Source organism: Gadus morhua, chromosome 1 (genome assembly GCF_902167405.1).
Source record: "Gadus morhua chromosome 1, gadMor3.0, whole genome shotgun sequence".
Lineage (NCBI taxonomy): Eukaryota > Metazoa > Chordata > Actinopteri > Gadiformes > Gadidae > Gadus > Gadus morhua.
Window position 1 is genome coordinate 12,790,540 of NC_044048.1, and position 20,437 is coordinate 12,810,976.

At 42.9% G+C, this 20,437-nt stretch overlaps 1 protein-coding gene across 1 annotated transcript in view; it reads left to right on the plus strand.

Annotated features, from left to right (window-relative positions):
• Positions 1–3,813: 3,813 nt before the first annotated feature.
• opn7b (opsin 7, group member b) overlaps positions 3,814–20,437 on the plus strand; it is a 43,777-nt gene continuing 27,153 nt past the window's right edge. The window contains exon 1 of the mRNA XM_030364964.1: positions 3,814–4,102. The gene's annotated coding sequence lies outside the window, so the exon portion shown is untranslated. The remainder of the gene's footprint in view (positions 4,103–20,437) is intronic.

Sequence of the window (20,437 nt, forward strand, 5' to 3'; positions counted from 1 at the left end):
TGATAATACATAATTTATTGACAAGAATATTCAATCAATCACAATTAAGGTTGTGTGGTCAGGTGATCAGGGACTGGACTACTGGGGCGGCAGATAGAGGGAACCCTTCTTAACACTTGTGCAAAAATGGTGTGTCGATAGCTTAGAAAATGACATCACAGTGAAAAATTTAATAAATGCTAAGCTCATCGTTTGTTAAAGGTCTTCTGTTGATATCTCATTCCTTAACGGCACAGTGTCAATTTCAGTAAATGATCTTAAGTGTAATGCACAAATGTGGTATGTCATATGTGCTCGTGTGTGTTTTTGGGAGTGAAAAAAAACTCAGAGGTGAAGAGCGAACACCCGCCCCCGACGAAGGCATAGATGCGTCTGGGATTTTGACGACACCTGTGATTCACTTGAAAAGGTAGGCCGCTGGGAAAGGCGATGCGTAGGTGTTACGGCTCCAGGATGTTAGCTTGCTACGTCTAGGGGGGGGAAGTAGGGGAACCATAACACATGTTACTGATAGGCAGACTGGGAGAACAACAAAACAGGGCACAACAGCAAACCGGGTACATAAGTGTGTTTATTTAGCTAGCGATCCGCCAAGGGGAATAGGGAACTATAAGCGGAGCCAAATCAAAGAAAACAAGATAAAGTGACAACTAACTAGTGCACACATACAACCTAGCTAATACATACAGAGGGTGGCCCCGCTTCTAACCTGATGTGATAACAGAGTAAATCTACGTGATGGTAGTGTAAACCCAAGGGTATCTTACCTATTCACCTAAACCCCTATGGCATCTTACAAACAAAAGGCAACAGCACGACACAGCCAACACACAGGCAGACAATGGCTTCCCCCATGGAGACAAACAGGTGCAAGTTATCAAGGCCTGATGACACTGATTGGCCAACAGACAGCTCCCAGATTGGACAGGGGGTTGGACGATGGTGGAGGAACAGCCAATGGTGTGAGATCTACAGAGAACGAGAGCGGAGACACAGGAAAACAACCACACACGTAACAGTAGGCTCTGAAACCTCAGGGAACCGCTTGCAATCCTAGTTATTATTGATATTATGCAATTTCTTATCACCTTGCTTTTGACTCAGAACTTCGAACATCATGGCGTCCAGTGCGTTCCACATGGAGCCCGAACTAAACATCTCAGCATGTGGCTCCTACAGCAACCTAGACAATGTACTCGTTACCAATGCCCTTATCTCTGCATGACTTGATCACTGCCACTCTATATGCCAAAGGTCAATCTCTCCCCTAAACGATTTAAGGTGCCACACTCAAATTAAATCATGATGTTCGAGATTATTAGTCATCGTTTTGAACATTTATGGTCAGGCATGCTTATCCTTTTAAACCCAGTGTACAACCCCCACACACACACCAATGCACACACACACACACACACACACACACACACACACACACACACACACACACACACACACACACACACACACACACTATACCCAATGCTAAAACCCTCGTCCATCTATTTAGAATTAGCCAGATTAGTGTTGCAGCATGGTGGTAAAGGCACAGTCACCAGCTCCCTTTTATTTCCACCAGGGCCAACAAATGCATAGGAGAAGCCTGAGAATGCAGAGAATGATGAAAATAAATCATAAATCTTGAAGTAATATACATATGCAAGACACAATATGTACTGTTCGATCTGACTTCAAGGTCACGCGTCGATACATGTGTTGGATAAGGAAGTCCCCTCAATGTAATCCACGCCCACCATTCGCGCAACAACAGAGCATTTTCCTCACCTTCCTGTGGCATAGAACACACTGCGCCTCCCACACTGATCCATGGCAGAGCCACAGAGGCCTCCACTGGGTGATGACTTCAAACCATTAGGTAACGTAGACAGGCCTCATCCACTGCCCGACTGATGTCTCGTACCTCTGTGGTTCAAAGGTCCTGGTTCTCACAGCTCTGAGCGATGCACTCTTTTGGCTATGGGTTTACAGCCGTAATGATAGTTTGTTTTAAAACATCTCCTGTGAAATATGGTGTGGAAGTAAGTCAGAAGTCACAGTCCGTTTTCCAATGAATTACCACTGTGTGGCATTTGGTCCTGGAACGTAAGCCCTTATCCAACATCATCTGCCCAGACAGACATGTTGAAGAATCCCTATGATAGATAGAGATGAACATCTGAAGGTACTTCAGGACTCAATAAACATATGCCCCCGGTGTGCATTACAATGTTTTTGCTAGAATTAGCATTTGACCTTCTCATCTCAATCAGATCTACATCATGGTTCCCCTGTTCTGCTGTTCTTCCTTCTGACAGAAGCCCACTACAGTAGTGCGTGCCTCTCTGTCTGTCTGTCCTCAATGTTAGAGAGAGAGACATTGTACCACATAGTAGACATCGCGTCAGTAAGGGAAAGGAATGCCGAAATTATAGAAAGGTGTGGGGGATGAGATGACTAAGGTGCTGACTTCTTAGATTACAGTATTGTTAATTTGTTCCCACAACCTTGTGTCTATGTATACGCACCGATTTTAAAACAAAAATGGTCCCTCTCTGTTGGTTTAGAAAATGACAAAGGCAGAGGGTGAATATATCAAGAAATAGAATTCCGGCCATTTACTCTGTGTTTCATGATCAAAGATTAGCATTGACATTTAGCTTTCTCTCACACTAACAGGACAGAACACTTCCCCAGCAACAACCCCCCCCCCCCCCCCCCCCCAACACCCGAGGACCACCAGCACCACCAACCCCACAAGCACCTGCAGATCCCCAGTTAGGCACCCACGAAACATCCATTATCGCCAACGCCATACTGCTCCTCCATTGCTAGCTCAAGCCTTGATCTCCCGCACGGTTCGAGGGCTTTTCCAGTGAATCGGGACTCGTGTCCCTACAAGGCATCGGGGCTTTACTGTTCATGAATCACTCAGCGGTCAAGTTTTGAATTGGCCATCCATTGGTGGCTGGTGTGAGTGAGACAAAGAAGCATTGACATTACTGAGGGGATGTTCCAACTATCTTGTGATCCTCTTATAATTTTACTTAATATGATTTAGTGATCGAGGATATTAAGACGTCATGAAAGGCTTTTATTATGTGCCTTCCATGGTGATGATGATATGCCCGCAAATATATAAATGTTGCATTTAAGGAGGGGACACACTGAATCCTACTATAGATGTTTGTGAGTGTGTGTGTGTGTGTGTGTGTGTGTGTGTGTGTGTGTGTGTGTGTGTGTGTGTGTGTGTGTGTGTGTGTGTGTGTGTGTGTGTGTGTGTGTGTGTGTGTGTGTGTGTGTGTGTGTGAAAGAGAGGAGAGGCACCACTAGGGATGATGATTGAGAGGGGCTGTGGAGAGAGATAGAGGCAGAGACGGATGGGAATAACGGTAACAGAGAGAAGGGAGAGAGATAGATAGAGCAGTTTATGAACACAAGGTAGCGGCTTGTGTGTCTGGGTCTCTGTCCCGCCTCAAGCCCACCATCCACTGCCTCTCCTGGAGCCGCACTGTATATCAGAGAGGAGAGAGGGAGGGACTGTATGTGTGTGAGAGATGTCTCAAGAGACTGTATGAGAGAGAAGGAGGGACTGTTTTGGAGAGAGAGGGAGAGAATGTATGTGCGAGAGAGAGCGGGAGGGACTGTTTTGGAGATAGAGAGGGAGAGACTGTGTGTGAGAGAGAGAGGGAGGGACTGTTTGGGAGAGAGAGAGAGAGGGAGAGAATGTATGTGTGAGAGAGAGCGGGAGGGACTGTTTTGTAGATTGAGAGGGAGAGAGGTAGAGAATGTGTGAGAGAGAGAGAGAGGGAGGGACTGTTTTGGAGATTGAGAGGGAGAGAGGTAGAGAATGTGTGAGAGAGAGAGAGAGGGAGGGACTGTTTAGGAGAGAGACCCTGAGTTGCTGACGGCTTCACGAACACCACAGCCACCACCACCACCACCACCACACTCTGCTCTGCAGCATGCGCTGTGCCATGCTTTGGTGCCGCGCTGGTGATCGCGCAGCCAGCCGTGGTTATGGAGAGGATGCCTAGCTGTCGTGCTCCGGAGCGGAACCTAGAGAGACACTTTCAGGACGACTTTGGCGCAACCTCCCAGCAAGGTAAGACGACTGGCTCTCTCTCCCTCCTATCTTTGTTTGATTCACTTCATCTCCTTGAATATCTGCAAAGTATTTTTTTCTGAATATTGTGTTTTCTATTATTGTGTCCATGAAGAACAGAGCAAAGGTTAACAAAGCAAACAGGATCGTCTTTAGGTATGTTCCACGTCGTGGATTTTAAGAGGGTTTGACAGCTGTAGTAAATATCCGGAGCACGCTGATTGTGGCAAGTTTTCCGTTTTGATGACTATTATTGTATTTTCGTTGCCTTAAACTGTCCCTTGTCTCAATCTCAAAGCCACTCACTGTCATGTTAAGTTTCTTTATGATTTATTTGCCATTGATGTGTCCGCCGGCATGATGAATGGAAACATATTTATTACGTTTTTTAAACAGTATTGGAAAGTTGCTATTCAGTGGACTGAACACTGTCACATATCTTTTACAAGAACGCACTGTATGCATAGTTGTGTACTATCAGTTGCAATCCAATTTGAGTATTAGATTAAACATTGACGTAAGGCGCAGAGACTTTGACCGCATTTTATTCTGTTACTTACAGTACACACTAATTGACGTATTCATTTATTTTTTCATTTGACTTGTACTAAAGCAAAGAAATCTTTCTTACTGTTAACAGCAGCTGTAGTACACCCTTTTGTTAATGGTGCCGTGCACATGAATAATTATTGTTGTCAACCTAGGCCTACTGCTACTCCAGTGGTTACCCTGAGGTAGTAAACTGGCTCCTCCTATTTTTGACTCGCACTTGACTGAGCAATAATAATAATAATAATAATAATACATTTAATTTAGAGGCGCCTTTCAAGACACCCAAGGTCACCTTACAGAGCATATAGTCATCATACATTTTTTAAAAAGCAAGACATTGTGGAAAAAATAAATAAATAAATAAATAAACATAAGCAATAAGAAATAAATAAAAAACAAAACAATTAATCAAAACAGTGATCAGTTAGACGTTGTGTGCGAGTTTGAACAAGTGAGTTTTGAGTTGAAGGTTGAAATGGTGTCTGACTGTTTTATGTGTAGGGGGAGGGAGTTCCAGAGCCTGGGTGCTGAACAGCTGAATGACCGGGCACCCATTGAAGTGAGTCGTGATGTGGGGATACATAGTAGTCCAGCAGAGGTTGAGCGGGAGGGAGTGTATTCTTGGAGGAGGTCGCAGAGATAACTGGGGGCTAGGTTGTGGAGAGCTTTGTAGGTGAGGAGTAGGGTTTTGTATTGGATCATTTGGATGCGGTAGTGTAGTGGGAGCCAGTGAAGTTGAATGAGGCGGAGGGTTTTGGTGGTCTGTAAATGGTGACAATGATAGTGGGTTTGGGGCCTGAGAGTTTTACAGCTAGACATTCAAAGGAGGAATGAAGGGGGACTGTGACAGTGGTGACTTTGATGTTATCACGGTGGAGGAGAGCAAGGCCACCCCCCCTCCCATTAACCCGGGGTTTACTAATAAACGAAAAACCTGGTGGGACAGCTTCATTTAGATGGGAGAAGTAATTTGGTTGTTGCCAGGTCTCAGTGAGGCAGAGAATATCTAGGCTCTGGTCAACAATAAAGTCATTTATCAAAAGGGCCTTATTACTGAGGGATCTGGTGTTCAGCAGACAGAGTTTCAGACAGGTGAGTGGAGTGTAGCAGGTTGCTTTGAGCAGAGGGGACAGTACACTGTGATTGACGGGACTGACCGTACGGGCTGTGCGAGGAGGGGGGCGGGGCCCAGTGGACCAGAAGGAGCGGATGTTTTTGTTGCTGGTGTGAGTGTGCTGAAAATTCCGTCCAGAGCCTCGGTGGATGTATTTTGGTCGTTTGAGAATGTCCTGGTGGGATGCAAGCTGAGGTGGTTGGGTCCTTGAGAAGATCCGTAGACGTAACATCTCCGTTACCGAGTAACGGAGCGGCAGAGATGCACTCGTTACGTGAGAGTCAAACATAGCGCAATCCAGAGGAACAGGTTAAAATCCACAGGTTGTGAAGTCGGAAGAAGCCAGCGGTAGATCCAGGCGATTATGGTGAAGCCACAGAGCCAGCACAGCGGAGGCAGAGGAGTGGAGCAAGCCGGTTATAGCTACGCTGGAGACGGGGAAGCCAGTTGGACGGCGCCGGGGGTTAACAGCAGTCTAGCCGGCCAGCAGGTGTCATTCACCAACAGCTGCACGACTCCACGCACAAAACACAAAACAAAACACGCAGACGTTTAACGTTCAGAAATAAATAAATAAATCAAGAAAACGCAGTTACTTAACTTAACTTTGTAGTCCGACCCGAGGTCCAGAAGGGTTTCAGACAGAAGGTGTTGAAAGTAAGCAAAATAAAACTGATAAAAAGTTAAAAGACTAGAAAGAAAAAGAAAATCGCGAAAAAATAATGTTCAGAATGACGTTCCGGTGAGCAGCAGCAGCAACAGCGTTCAAAAGGCAACAGCGTCCACCAACTGTACGACCTCACGTATAAAACACGTAAAAATAAAGAAAACTGGCGCACTGACAATAGCGAAAAGTGACTATATATAACTAGTAAACTTAGCTAAACTACTAAAGACCAAAAAAAAACGACAAAATGTTCAATGCAATCGTGAGACTCGCCAGCGTCCCCGTTACTAGGCAACGGGGTTACAATGGGTTACAAGCTCTATTAAAATCGTTTCATTTGGTCACCATCACAAAAGTCGTGTGTTTGTGTGTGTGTGTGTGTGTGTGTGTGTGTGTGTGTGTGTGTGTGTGTGTGTGTGTGTGTGTGTGTGTGTGTGTGTGTGTGTGTGTGTGTGTGTTTGTGTGTGTGTGTGTCATAATCAAATGATTTACAAATATAGACACCGAAGCCCATATGAAATCTGAACCGTGGCTTTCCGAAACGATCTCTCTCTCTCTCTCTCTCTCTCTCTCTCTCTCTCTCTCTCTCTCTCTCTCTCTCTCTCTCTCTCTCTCTCTCTCTCTCTCTCTCTCTCTCGTGCACCGGGTCTTGTCAGTGTTTGTTCAATTTAACCCACAGGATCCTCCACTTTATTATGGACATATTCCCTGGAGTTGATAATGGAGCTGAGTTGATAAAGAGTCACATGTTGAGTTTAGGATCAATTTATTAATCCTGGAATCCTGTCTGAGCCGAGGGGATGGATAATTTATTTTCTTAATTGATCGTATTAGGCTGACTTTGTAAAACACGTGTTGCTATCTTGTTGTGCAGTTTCTCAATTTTCATTATTAGTGTAGCGAGTTGCTTTTGATCATCGGATGAAAAGAGACAATTAGGAAGCATAAATGAGTATTCAACATTTATTTAATGCTCTGTTATTTGGCTTTGCTTAGATATTCCCTTTTGGTCAACGCATCTGTCCTAAAGAGGAGCTGTTGTTAATATTCTGCACAGCAGCTGTTGGCGAAACAACAGTATTGGAGCCTCTCTCGACCTGAGGGACCTAGTGCAATGAGAGAGGCTTTAAAAAGAACAAAAGAGGCCAGAGCACTCGCTTACTGTCTGCGCCTATCAGAAGTTCCATGTGGGAAGTCGATTGTGTGTATGTGTGTGTGTGTGCACGTGCACATGTATGTGCATCTCAAAAGTAGACTGCCTTGAGTGTGTGGGTGTGTGTATGTGTACGTGTGCTTGCAAGTGTGTGTGTAGGCAAGATAAATCCCTTAGCATAGCATTCATTTGTTTTCGCGTCTATTTCATGTGCGTGCGTGTGCGTGCGTCTGTGGGTGTGAGAGAGAATAAAGATTTTGCACCTTTCTTAATAGTAAGGTGCCATTGCTTACTTAGTGTGCCCAGCAGCCCGTAGTACCTTGACATTCTGGAGGTGTTTGGCCAGAGGCAGCGGCACACACACACACACACACACACACACACACACACACACACACACACACACACACACACACACACACACACACACACACACACACACACACACACACACACACACAGCCACACACACAACACTATGGGACGTACACTGCTATTTGATGATGTGTCTGTGGAAGTGGGCAACTCAGTTCCCAATTAGCCAGGGATACCAAGGGGCTGAAGTACACCCCAGCCCTCTGAACTAGGAGGGTGAGACGGGAGGTTAGCATCACAGGTAACATTAGTTAGTCTCAAGACACTGCTGCTGCCACTGCTGTTTTGTTTTGAATCGGTGTAAAAAAATTGTTGTGCTCCGCTGACCTGTGAAAATTTGTTTCTCTACATCTTGCATTTCTTTCCCAATGGCTCACATACTAGCACATGTGCGCTTCTGACGGTTTACGCAGAGATGAATGAAGAGGGCATTGACCTCATCATCGCTGAGTCCTTATGGAGTACATTATTAATGTGCTGGAGGAGAAACAGTTTTTATTTTTATAATTGATGTACTTTTATTTTCCCTTTGAAAATGCCTTCAGATTAATTATGACAAACGCTGATTAATTATCTCATACTGAATTGTCATCGAAGATCTAGGTGTTGAAATGGAAAAGTAATAACACCAGCAGGGAAAGCCTAAATTTCATTATTGTTACATGAGCTATTGCACAGCCGGTCGAGCAAATTGTCTTAATGCTACGTGATGCTATTGCTGTTGCTGTAATATATGGGCTGGTTATGGTTGAAATGCAAATAAACGGTATCAGAGCATTGATTGTGAGTGTTTGCTTGTGTGTGTGTGTGTGTGTGTGTGTGTGTGTGTGTGTGTGTGTGTGTGTGTGTGTGTGTGTGTGTGTGTGTGTGTGTGTGTGTGTGTGTGTGTGTGCGCGTGTGTTTGTGTTAGTGTATGTGCCTGAGTACTTGTGTATGCGTGTGTACATGTATTTGTGTGTGTGTGTGTGTGTGTGTGTGTGTGTGTGTGTGTGTGTGTGTGTGTGTTTGTAAGTGTACTTGCACAAATACGTGCGTGTGCAACTCTCTGAAGGAGAGCGAATTGCGTGGCTTCACGGCGTTGCAGGTAGGGGCTGTTGCAGCTTGAAATTGATTCCTTTTTGTGTCACGCATATGACGCATCATACCACAGCACTGCAACATAGTAAGAGCCCCACTTTTGTTTCAGCACAGTACACCAGAGGAACTGGCACATCCTCACCCCTGCTCCGGCACATCCTCACCCCTGTTGCGGCACATCCTTACCCCTGCTCCGGCACATCCTTACCCCTGTTCCGGCACATCCTTACCCCTGTTCCGGCACATCCTTACCCCTGTTCCGGCACATCCTTACCCCTGTTCCGGCACATCCTCACCCCTGTTCCGGCACATCCTCACCCCTGTTGCGGCACATCCTTACCCCTGTTCCGGCCCATCCTTACCCCTGTTCCGGAACATCCTCACCCCTGTTCCGGAACATCCTCACCCCTGTTCCGGCACATCCTTACCCCTGTTCCGGCACATCCTCACCCCTGTTCCGGCACATCCTCACCCCTGTTCCGGCACATCCTCACCCCTGTTCCGGCACATCCTTACCCCTGCTCCGGCACCAGCTCCCGGGCCCAGGGCTGATGGTTACAGCTGTTCCAACCTGGAGATCTGTTGTTGAGATGATTTGCTTCCCGACTGCTCGGAGGCTGCTCTTATGAATTAAAGCCATTTGTAGCGTCATGCGACTTAACATATTTAAAGTGCACCAAATTAGTAACATGCAAAGTCCATCATTGAGAAAGGGAACGACGAGAAGGAATATCCGTCTGATATTCGCTGCTAGGTGGAAATAACAGACCGCTGACCGCCGTAATCTACCAAACTAAATTGAGTTTTAAACAAAGTTGCCGAATAAGACAGCATCAGCCTGTTTCCACCAGGAGAAGTGTTGATATTAAACTAATCGATGAGACATAGAAAGATTGTCTAAATAAATATAATTTGCCTAAATTAATGACATATCTTCATAACTTTCTAATAACCTTCAAATGCGCTTGTAAATTACAGAATATATTAAGGTTGATATATCGTCGAGCATCAGCCAAGCCAACAGTGTCTAACGGAAATACGTGATACTGTCACGTCATTTAATCTATTCATTCGTGATCTGGGACACTTAATTTAATTTTTTTCGTGCCAAAAAGCACAAATTTCTAACAATATGACAGCTTTTGGCCACCCGTTTCTACTTTCACCTTTGATTCTGAGAAATTGTGACAATTGACAGATATATTTAATGCAGGTGCGCTGCTCTGTAGGCAAACCGCGTCTGAAAAATTGGTAGCTGCTTCATCTCTTCTTTTTAGAATGAGTTTGAAATTTGTGCTTTTTGGCACGAAATTTTTGGAATTAAGTGTCCCAGATCACGAATGAATGGATTAAATGACGTGACGTGACAGTGTCACGTATTTCCGTGAGACTGGGTTGGTCCAGCAGACATGAAGGAGAACAGAATGATTATTCAGTCTGCAGTGTATAACTAACCCAGAGGTTCAATTGTTCAGTCCAAAGCGATAAAATGTAATAACAACTTAATAAAAAGCTTTGCAGGGCTGCCTCTCTGTGACCTGCATTAGCAACTCTGCTTACTGCCCTTCATCGCTCAACAACCCTGTCTCTCTCTCTCTCTCTCTCTCTCTCTCTCTCTCTCTCTCTCTCTCTCTCTCTCTCTCTCTCTCTCTCTCTCTCACTCTCTCTCTCTTCCTCTCAATCTCTTCCCCTCTCTGGGGGCAACCAACCACCAGCAGCATTAACATTCTAGTGTTCTCCCCAGTAACAGCAGCAGAAGAAGCTGCAGAAGCCCTTCATCTTATGAATGGCTGCTGCCCAGCCGGGGAGAGATCTGATGCTATGGTGGATTAAGTTATAACGATATGTCTCTCCCTCAAGTACCACAATGACGTTGATACTATGTCGATACTGTCATGGACTAGATACAACATTTTTTTTTTATATTTAGGCTTCAGGAGCATCCACGTACCCGGGTTGATGTTATTTAGAAATGCTCCGGTTCAGATGAAATGCAGAGTCAACGATGTGACTAACAAAGGCATAATTGTCCGATAGCTATTTATTTTAAAAATGTCTGTGTTCTTTCTCCGCTCCTGGTGGGAAGGAGCTTCATCCAGTTTTAATTTAATTTTAAATCGGAATGGAAATTATATTCTCTCAGGCATTACATTTTTGTCTGAGCATGCTTGAATTAATGTAGGGCTTTGTGATTGCTAGGCCATGAATCTGTACTCAAATCACAGCTCCATCACGAGCCAATGTATTTGCCTTGAATATGATCTGCCATTAAGCAGTTTGCCCAGCATGACGCTGGAGATTGGAGATAGGACATTGACCTCCACAAGACAACGCATCCTCTCTGTTTAAATCTTTGTTTTTTCTTGAACAGTTGCCCTTGTCCTTTGATCTACTTTTTAAGTAGTAAAACGTCAAGTCTATATTCTGAAAGTAAATCAATTTTTCAAAATTGGGGTTAGCTGCAGTCCATTTGGGCATTTTTTTGTCTATGAGATACATATTCGAGATCCTTATCATATTATCATTTTATCATATTACCTGCCGGAATATCTTTGCCAGAGGGCGATCCGAGAACAAACACAGTAATGGAAGGCCCCTTGATAAGATCAACGACAGCACCTCCAACATGGAGGATGTCTGGACACACGTTGGTGTGCCCCTGGTTCTCCTGTTGGCCACTGCAGGTCAACCTTTCCCTCAGCCTTCCAGATCGGAGATGTGCTTTGTGAGCCAGGGCGGCTGATAGCTCTCTGGTGAGCGGAAACTCACTGGTGTTTGTATCTGTATCCTGCCATTTAGGTTTTTCCCATCTAACCCCTTATGACATCAATCCAAGCGTGTGTGTGTGTGTGTGTGTGTGTGTGTGTGTGTGTGTGTGTGTGTGTGTGTGTGTGTGTGTGTGTGTGTGTGTGTGTGTGTGTGTGTGTGTGTGTGCGTGCACATCTATGTGTGTGTGTGTGTGTGTGTGTGTGTGTGTGAGCGCATGTGTTTGTGTCTGTGTGTGGGTGTGTGCGCCTGTGTCTGTGTGTGTGACTTTGGCAGATGAAAATACAACCTATTCTCAGTTAAACCTAACAAGGGAACATCAAATAATCAGCTTTACCAACCATGAAGGCCACTTGTTTACGATTTCCGTTGTAGTTTAGAATCCAAATTAGCACATTGGGAACAAATTGATTCAGGGTGGCCACAGCGCTGTTTTATCGTTCCACTTACTATGACTCGGCACGAGTTTGAGTTTGAAAAGAAAGGTCTTTAGAAAATGTTAACCCTGACTCACTTAGATGTGCTATTATTTCTAAACACTGTTCAGCAGGTTAATGTGTCACAATTACTCTAAATGCACATGATGTTCCTTATGATTCCTTATGGTTTCTAACCACTGTTCAGCAGGTTAATGTGTCACAATCTATTCTAAATGCACATTATGTTCCTTCTGAATCCTAAGGATTTCTGAACACTGTTCAGCAGGTTGCACAATGTACTCTAAATGCACACACCTGCATCATTCCCTCCATTTGCGCCCGGTCAGCCAGATGACACATATGGCCAGTTTAAAAATATCAAATGTAATTCCAGCATAAGCCATTCCTGGACAGCTGCTTCCCGCCAATGTGTCTGTGAATAGATTTGTTTGTGTGTGTGTGTGTGTGTGTGTGTGTGTGTGTGTGTGTGTGTGTGTGTGTGTGTGTGTGTGTGTGTGTGTGTGTGTGTGTGTGTGTGTGTGTGTGTGTGTGTGTGTGTGTGTGTGTGTGTGTGTCTTAATGCTAACGCGCCTGCTAGTTTCTGTGTTTTTCTCGTACGCCATGTTTTGTGTCAAATTTGAATCATGTTAAAATGCCGTCTTCCAAACATTTACAGTAAAACCATCCCATTACGCTATTACTTTGCTCCTCAAGTATGATTCCTCCAGCATGTCAACCTCCATAAGGCTTACCTGTGAATCCTGTTTATTCCACCTTCTGTGTTTGTGAGGAGGAGAAATCCTGCTGGTTCAATGTTAGCTAATGCGATGTAGTGATTGTCTCAAACCTTTCAGGACTCTGTGTGTGTGTGTGTGTGTGTGTGTGTGTGTGTGTGTGTGTGTGTGTGTGTGTGTGTGTGTGTGTGTGTGTGTGTGTGTGTGTGTGTGTGTGTGTGTCTGTGTGTGTGTGTGTGTGTGTGTGTGTGTGTGTGTGTGTGTGTGTCTGTTTGTTTTGCTGTCAAACATACTAACAGGCTATTTGCATAGTGAAAGCCCCATACATAACACATGATGGGTAAAAGGATGCTGGCATTTACCTTAAATGTTTTTTTCGCACCTTGGGAAAACATTCATTCACCTTAAATGATATCTCCCGCCCCACCACCCCACACACACACACTTACACAAACAGAAAAACACAAATAATCACACACACACACACACACACACACACACACACACACACACACACACACACACACACACACACACACACACACACACACACACACACACTTTCTGAAGGTTGGCTGGTAACCTTGAAGTTAATTGGCTATATGCTTGGTTGCCATTGGAGACATCATTTGACTGCCAGCAGAAGCCTTTCTTTATCCCCACCCCATGATCTGCTAGCCAGATTTGTATTCTATGCAGCAGCACCAGATTTGTTCCATTTGTCATTGTCCTGATTGACAGGACACTGATGACAACAATTTGTTCCCACCAAATTGCAACCAGCTGTGAAGACGTTGTGTTTGCTTGGATATTGTATTGAACTAGCCCTCTCTTTGGTTTAGGTATAGGTTTGGTTTAGGTGCCAATACAGAATAAAAGGTTAGAGTGGAGTAGTTAAAAGATAAACCCTCTTCATGTTTGAATTTATGAGGATGAACTTTTGTGCAAACATTGTATTATAAATTACCGATCAGCACTATGTTGCCTTGAGGTTAATTCCATCAACAATTAATAGGCCATAAAAAATATTCTAATCCTTAGTCCACCCAAGACGGGTGGAAATTGATCCATGAGGTTTCATGCTATTATAACTATTTTATTGCATATCAATAAAATTGCTCAAGCATCGTACATTGCAAAATATCATGTCTTCCAGATCAATTGTATTGGACAGCTTGAAATAAGATATCCATGCAATTGATAAAAGCTCTATTGGCTGTGAGTATGAGGTGAATCTGCACCCTAGGATGGACCTCTGGTCGTTCCAGGAAACAAGAGTGAAATGTACTGAGAGTGAAATGTACTGTGTTTTGGCGCAGTTCGTGTATCCCCTGAATAATAACCCTTGTCTCTTCTTGGATGGATAGCCTAAAGTATTGGTTTAAGTAAAAGCAATTTATGTCATGGTTTAGCCATTATCTATAATAATAAGGAACATGAAGTCTGACAAAATTTCCCTTTCCTTTTCCTTCAAGCGGTATCCATGGAAACAAAACCACCAAGGCGCAGTCTTTACAGTTTTTCTTCTTATTTTGCAGAGTTGTGTTCCCTTTATCCTGCATGTGAATGTGTTGGTGAGGGCTCAACACAATCATATGCTGTCCGTACATGCTCTCCTGCCATCCTATGACCTTAACAACATGACCTCAGCTCAGAGTCAATCGAGTTATGTTTAAGCCCAAAAATAAAATGCTTGTGGTATTATTACTCCTGTGTGTCCAACTCCAATATATTTTTTGTTATATATTGTTTTATTTCACGAAAAATGTTTTTCATATCGATTGGTCTAATCTAATCTAATCTAACGTCTAAAACATGTGCAACACTGTGGGGATTTGCATTACAGTATTCTCCTTATCCTAGTTTCTATAGATCACTATATTTCCATTGACGTATAACAAAGTCAATAAATTAACTTCAAATTTATAATCTTTCATAAATTATAATGTTAACGGGTATCAGCTATTTGTTAAAACGTTAAAAGCAATCACCCATCTGTGAATTTCTCGATTAATAATTCCCAGAAGAGCCACTTTATAAACCATATAATCTCAGACAGAGCTGGATTAGCCAAATATTTCAATCAGATTTCAACAGCAAGGCCAAAGGAGTGGCAATTTTAATCAGAAACAGAGTCCCATTTGACAAGGCAAAGTTTTTTTTGTGTCCCAAAAGGTTTATCATAGTCTTCTATATTCTACTGTACTCCATATATGGTCTTTAGGCTGTTTATGGACCCAAATGATGACCCTTTCATTAATATTATTTCAACACTCCACGTAAATCCTCATCTGGGATTTTAATTGCGTTTTGCATTAGATAGATTGTGCATTAGATAGATCGCAAAATCATGTAACCTTTCGGAGAAAAAATCCCTCAACTGAATAATTTTCAGTACACTTCCCACAGGATTTATTATTTTTGGGGGATAATTCTCTTCTATCCTCTGTGTCAAATTTTGGATCATTTTCCAGTCTTGATTTATATCACATTCCCAGACAGTGTACAGTTCAAACGCACCTGTCGAATTTGTTCTTCTGCAATGCAATAAATTTGAAAAGATCAATAAATTACCAGGTAGTTTCCCGAACATAAATAACACTCCACATAGTTCCAAACGTATTGCTTGGGAAACATTAAAGGCTTACCTCCTGTGACAAATCATTCATCATACAGCATTTATCAAACAGCGTAAAACTATCAAAAGATATACCAGAAAATACTGTTCTTCAACAATGGCGGATCTTTATAAAGAGCTTCGAACTGAATATAATAAACTCACTACTTCCGAAGCTGAAAGATATGATCTCAAAGTTCAAACAGCTCATTAATGAACATGGAGAAAAGACATGTGCTTGCACACATGTGCAATCATGTGCGAGTTCATTATTCTACTTTATTTAAGAATGCTTGATTCTGATTGGATGGGAGGAGGGCACTAACCCGGCAGGTTGCCCGCTGGCTTGTCGGTTCTATTTGCTGCTGACTGAGCACAGCGTCATTAAATAGTAGATCAATACGCCGCTTGTATTTTTTGGAATATTTTATTCGGACTGGCTGCTGGGTGTCCATTTATATCTGATGTATGGACACCTGCAAGCAGTCCCAGTCAAATTGTCTGTTCAGCCTTCAATACGAGAGCTGGTAAATAGTGAAAAATGCATTAAACTGTAATCAGGCAACGCGGTTATATGCTATAGACCCTAAAGTATCTGTGGTATAAAGGCTGGGACGAATTTCAAATTATGAATATTTAACTTTATGTTGAAAGTATAGACCGTCGCTATTCCCATTGGAACGAATTCCGGGGTGATTATTCTTCAAAACGAGAGCTGGTAAATTGTGAAAAATGTATTAAACTGTGATCAGACAACGCAGTTAACTGCTATAGACCCTAGAGTATCTGTGGTATAAAGGCTTGGATGAATTTCGAATTACAAATATGTACAATCAATAACGTTAGCTCTCTGGCTCATAGCTCAGTGGACTAGAACGCCTCCCGTTGCCAAGTAGTAGCTATGGTCCGTCCTATTTACTGGAGGAGTGAACAACGTTTCCATTGCATAAGAACCTTACAGGAGGGTAATGATTGGTCCAGGTATTAGTCAAACCTTCAGGCGTTACCAGGGAAACTATATTATGGCATATGAAAAACTATATTTGGATTGTAAAACGCATGAAAATATAAATGAATGATCCTAATTTCTTATCTTTGGCAAGTGACCATGGTATAAGTGGGATATTGCCCTTTGAGGTGTCCAAAACATGTTTGATCGATCGTAATTAAGGGGGACTACTTTTTGAGGGAGATGAACTCAAACAGACTATACATTTAATAAGCATGCAATACGAATAAGAAAAAGAATAATTATTAAATTATTTGAAGTGTTTGATTATGTTGGCAAGCAAGAAGTGGAATAAACGGGATAATCACCTCAAGGCAGGGCAATAAACAGTTTGATATTCCCAGCTCATGGAAGGTAAGCTGCCCACGAGCCAGGTATATCAAATTGTTTATTGAACTGCCTCTCGATGATTATCCCTTACTCAGTGGGTAGCTGTCAGGGCTGTATAGGCCTTGTCTGGCCTCTGTCAGGGCTGTTAGAGTGAAACCTATAGGCCTTTTCTGGCCGCTGTCAGGGCTGTTAGAGTGGAACCTATAGGCCTTTTCTGGCCGCTGTCAGGGCTGTAGAGTGGAAGCTGTAGTTGATATCTCAGGGAGCGAGGTCAGCCGAGCCTGTTAAACAAGTGTCACAAGGTCGCTATCCCTACGCGCGGTTGCGTGCGTGCATGTGCAGTGTAAAAGAGGTGTGGTAGTGCTTGCTTAAAGTTTATGATTGCAATTGAATTGAAATGCAATTTAAGCGTCTTAGAGTACCATATTAAGCGCTATATAAATTTCATTTATTATTATTATTATTATTATTATTAATTGACACGCATGTAAAAACACACATTGATTGTATTCCTTGCTCAGCACTGAAGAGAGCCACGGTCGTTGCCATTGGCCGGTTTCCCTGCAGCCTGTGGCAGAGCTGTCTCTAGCGCATTGGAGAGACGGCCCTGACGGCTCACCGCTTAACATGGTCCACTAAGAAGGATCAAATGGAGGAAAAAATGCCCTGCAGTTGTTTTTGTGTCCTTTCGGTGCCGCCCACCATTTTTCTATATGATATTTTTGTATTTGAGAGGGCCTACTAAGGACTTTGGCAGACACACTACAAACAGCCACACATACACAAACAGACGTGCACGCACGTGCTGTCGTGATTACATACGCGTTGAACGACTAAAGATGTATGTCTTACGGACTTCATTACGATTGTGTTTTCTGCTCTTTTTTTTTCGGCCAATTGTTTGCAAAAGGGCACACACATTCACACACACACAGATACACACAAGCGGCTCGAGCTGTTATTCCTCTCAAAAATTAAGAGTGTTTTTTTCTCATCGGTGTGTGTGTATTTTCCTTTAGCTTTTATAATAAAGGGAAAACCTTATTTTATATAATTCTGTATTTTACGTATTTGTGTATACAAGGCATTCAAATTGAGCAGGGGAAAACGAAATTGTAGAGGCGTGATGGACAATTGTCAATCAAAATGTACATTATGCTATTTCTTTCATTCCTGACATTTATTATTCATGGATAGAAAAAATAAAAAAAACGGATTGGATGATATGTTATATTCATTGCCTTTTGTATTGTTCCTCTTCTACTATCTCATATCTGCATGCTATGAATAATACATTACTCTATGACCTACCAACGTATTCTAAAATAATAGGTGCAATTTCTGTAGTGAGTAATAGTGGTTCGCACTAAATGTTCGCCACTTAATCAATGCTTTGGCTTGGCGTTAATATCATTGTGTATTCACCATGGACACTATGTGCATTTCTTCCTTCCACCCTGACAAATAGCACGCTAATTTAGATGAGATTGGGTGCTTTTCACTTCAGTCATAACAACTGAACATGAATGAAATGCAAACATCTGTTGGAGCACACAGAGATGTTCGCATATTTTGTGTCCCCTGGCTTGGATATTTAATTAGATATTGTGGGATACCAACACGATATTAATATTAATATTGTGGAATAAATAGAATGAATATGAAAATGTAATCAATTTAGCAAGGTTATATAATTCAAGGTCGAAGTCAAACAATCAGCTACCCTGGTGGAGGAACGTTTCTGAAAGGAGGTACATAGAACTTATTTGACATAATAAACAGATTTCCATATTTTGTTGGCGGTATGTGTGGGCTGTAAAGACCTAAATTACTGTCTTCAGTCCTATTTCTTTCTTTGTTTCTTTTTTATTCTTATTTTTTGGGATCAACCCTAACACTTAATAAGGAAACACACTCTGGATCAAAACAGGCTGTGAGCAACATAAATCACCTCTTAGGATATGTTAATGAGTGGGCTAAATGGAGCTTGTGTTCCACACAGCGCTGAAATCTTGAGAGCCGCCGTGGAGATTTCAACTGTTTGCCGGCTGGGAAGCTGCATGCATGTCACATGAGCAGATGGGGGGATAAATGTAAACACAGGAATTGTTTTTGTGTGTTGTGCTATGAGTAGATCATCTATCCATCTGGAAAAGCTTTCCCGGGGAGCAACCAAGTGCAACTGAGCAAAGATTTATGGGGCAAGACTACCATACTGTGATGGCGGAATGGAAAGTTCTTTACTTAACAGTGTTATCCCATGTATCCCTTTTGATATCAATTGCTCTTGCATTCATTCAAGTTAAGTCATGCGAAACCATTATCCATGTTGCAAATTCCATAAGCAAGCATCGCAAAGGGCCTCACAGTCACACAAAGCGAGGAAAAGACACACATAATTAACATAGGAAAATCTATAAAAGCACGATAACTATAAATCAAGACAGCAGCAGCCGCAAAGAGTTGGCTGACCGTGTTATAACGCTATGGTGAACACGCCATGTTTAGAGGAGGGCGCCTCAATTTTTCTGTTGGTTATTGGTATAACCCTAGCCTGGAGACCACCCTGATCACGTGACCCTCACATTCAATTTCACCACGCGGATCAGTCTGGACCTCGACCGGCCCACTCTGATGTCCAGAAATGACAACATAATCAGGGCCAATGAGATGAGGACGTTGCCGGGTCAATCAGGGACTACGTGGTATGGTTAAAGACGTGGGACAGATGCCACCGCTGTCCAAACAGTGATGAGGAGGAGGCGCATCGGTGGCTCACCGGGTAGAGCGCGTACCATGTAGGCTCAGTCCTGACCGCAGCGACCAAGGCTCAAATCCTGCCCGTGGTCATTTGCTGCATGTCCTCCCCGCTATCTCCCATACCTTCCTCTCTATCTCACTCTATAATAAGCATAAAAAAGCCAAAAATAAATCTTTAAGAAAAGAACACGTGATGCTGTCTCCGGCATCACTAACGTTAACATATGAAGAGTAAACACAGCCGTAAGTTACTGCAGAAATAGACTCAGACACAATGTCAAACAATTAACTAAAGAAGCCATTCAGTGTTTAACGACCAGGACTCCCGTCAATCATCAAATAATTCAAAACCCCGAGCCAACATTTGTATTGCCATAAAGTTTTATGACAGAAATGACCCTTAATTGTTTTTGTGATAATTGTTTAGATTTGTATGTATTTTTTTTAAATTGCACATTTGAGTTTGAAGGCATGCGGTTTGGTGTTTCCGGCCCAGTCACTGTGCCCTCTCCTCCCAGAGGCTCTGCTCTGATGTAGTGGGACTGCTAGATCTGAGATGAATAGGGATTGAACTGAAATGACACTTGGAAGTCATTTTGATGGTCACACCAGACAAAAAACGAAATGGAAGATCAACTGTAATGCAGTCAATGCTGGAACTCTTTTTGAATGGTGTGATCACGCAGAATAAAAACGTTGTAATGTAAGTAGCTCTGAGAACAAATGAACAAGCATGACAAAAACACAGTAGTATAGTCAGCA